Here is a 2,849-nt window from a genome sequence, read left to right as displayed (position 1 = left end):
CTGCGTCATGGTCAGCCCCAGGATGCACTGATGCCGCCGTGCCATCTTGCCCAACACCTATGGATGCGTTGTCCTGCCCAGCACCAGGTGCCGCGCCGACCTGGTTAGCCGCATGCCCGCCTGCAGTGCTGGGTACAATGCCTCCACGACCTACACCCGCTTCACCATCAGCCCCTATGTCCTCGTCCCGGTCAAGGATCTTGGCGCCGCAACCGAATCGCCGCCGCCAAAGGATGTACGAGGGCGAACACGGTCGAAACTTGACTGCACGAGCACCGTGAGGGCCTCTAGAACCAGATCCTCCGCGGCCGCGTGTTGCGCCGCCGGCCGTCGCGACGGCCTCAACTCGCTGGCCATCGCCGGCTTCTGCTCCTCTGCCCGCTCCGCCACCCGCCATGGCTCTAGTGAGGTGCACACCATACTGGGAGTTTATATGGACTAGCCGCCATTACTCTCTTGATGACCAATGATTGGCTTGGATGGGAGGATTGACTCCCAGCAAACTGGGATTGGATCGGGGTGGAGAAACGTTGGGGGAGAGGAGGAAGATTGGGGAAATTTTGGGAGAGAGGACGAGTGGATTGGGTCATCGGGGGTGAGAACGAGTGGATTGGGTGGTGGCCGCTGTGGTTGCCTTGAGGCGTACACCGAGGGGGTGAACGTAAAATTACCTTGGTGGATCGTTGCGGAGCCAGACGTTCACTTATTATGGGAAAATTACTCGAGCCAGACGTTCACTCTTTGGCAGACGGAGGGAGTAAGTAAATAAAAGTGTGATGCTCTTCATTATTAGAGCATTGTTCCAAGTGAGGAAAGGATGATGGAGACTATGATTCCCCCACAAGTCGGGATGAGACCCCGAACAAAAAAAGAGGCCAAAAAAAGAGAGGGCCCAAAAAAATGAGAGAAAAGAGAGAAGGGGCAATGTTATTATCCTTTTACCACACTCGTGCTTCAAAGTAGCACCATGATCTTCATGATAGAGAGTGTCCTATGTTGTCACTTTCATATGCTAGTGAGAATGTTTCATTATAGAACTTGGCTTGTATATTCCAATGATGGGATTCCTCAAATTGCCCTAGGTCTTCGTGAGCAAGCGAGTTGGATGCACACCCACTTAGTTTCTTTTTAAGATTTCATAAACTTATAGCTCTAGTGCATCCGTTGCATGGCAATCCTTACTCACTCACATTGATATCTATTGATGGGCATCTCCATAGCCCGTTGATACGCCTATTTGATGTGATATTATCTCCTATTTGTCTTCTCCACAACCACCATATTATATTCCACCTATAGTGCTATGTCCATGGATCATGCTCATGTATTGTGTGAAAGTTGAAAAAGTTTGAGAACATCAAAAGTATGAAACAATTGCTTGGCTTGTCATCAGGGTTGTGCATGATTTGAATATTTTGTGTGATGAAGATGGAGCATAGCCAGACTATATGATTTTGTAGGGATAAGGTTTCTTTGGCCATGTTATTTTGAGAAGACATAATTGCCTTGTTAGTATGGTTGAAGTATTATTGTTTTTATGTCAATATTAAACTTTTGTTTTGAATCTTATGGATCTGAACATTCAAGCCACAATAAAGAAAAATTACCTGGATAAATATGTTAGGTAGCATTCCACATCATTTTTTGTTTGTATCATTTACTTACTCGAGGACGAGCAGGAATTAAGCTTGGGGATGCTTGATACGTCTCCAATGTATCTATAATTTTTGATTGTTCCATGCTATTATATTATCTGTTTTGGATGTTTTATATGCATTAATATGCTATTTTATATTATTTTTGGGACTAACCTATTAACCCAGAGTCTACTGCCAGTTTCTGTTTTTTCCTTGTTTTTGAGTTTCGCAGAAAAGGAATACCAAATGGAGTACAAACGGAATAAAACCTTCACGATGATTTTTATAGAAGACACCTGTTGGACTTGGACTCCAAGTCAGGAGACCTTGGAGTAGACGACAAGCCATAGGGGCACGCCCTAGGGGGTGGGCTCCCCCTGCCTTGTGGCCTACTCCAACACCCCCTGACCTAATTCTTCGTCCTATATATTCACATATATTCCCAAACCACCAGAAGTATCCACAAAAACACTTTTCAAGCGCCGCAACCTTCTATTCCTGTGTGATCCCATCTTGGGGCCTTTTCTGGCATCCTGCTGGAGGGGAATTCGATCACGGAGGGCTTCTACATCAACTCTGTTGCCCTTCCGATGAAGCGTGAGTAGTTTACCTCAGACCTACGGGTCCATAGCTAGTAGCTAGATGTCTTCTTCTCTCTCTTTGATTCTCAATACCATGATCTCCTCGATGTTCTTGGAGATCTATCCGATGTAATCTTATTTTGTGGTGTGTTTGTCGAGATCCGATGAATTGTGGATTTATGATCAGCTTATCTATGGATATTATTTGAATCTTCTCTGAATTCTTTTATGCATGATTTGATATCTTTGTAATTCTCTTCGAATTATCGGTTTGCTTTGGCCAACTAGATTGATTTTTCTTGCAATGGGAGAAGTTCTTAGCTTTGGGTTCAATCTTGTGGTGTCCTTTCCTAGTGACAGCAGGGGAAACAAGGCACGTATTGTACTGTTGCCATCGAGGATAAAAAGATGGGGTTTACATCATATTGCTTGAGTTTATTCCTCTACATCATGTCATCTTACTTAATGCGTTACTCTGTTCTTCATGAACTTTATACTCTAGATGCAGGCAGGAGTCGGTCGATGTGTGGAGTAATAGTAGTAGATGCATAATCATTTCATTCTACTTGACACATACGTGATGCCTATATTTCATAACCATTGCCTTAGATATCGTCATAACTTTGTGCTT

Source organism: Triticum dicoccoides, chromosome 6A (assembly GCF_002162155.2).
Source record: "Triticum dicoccoides isolate Atlit2015 ecotype Zavitan chromosome 6A, WEW_v2.0, whole genome shotgun sequence".
NCBI classification, from domain to species: Eukaryota; Viridiplantae; Streptophyta; class Magnoliopsida; order Poales; family Poaceae; genus Triticum; species Triticum dicoccoides.
Note: the sequence above shows the minus strand (reverse complement) of the source record.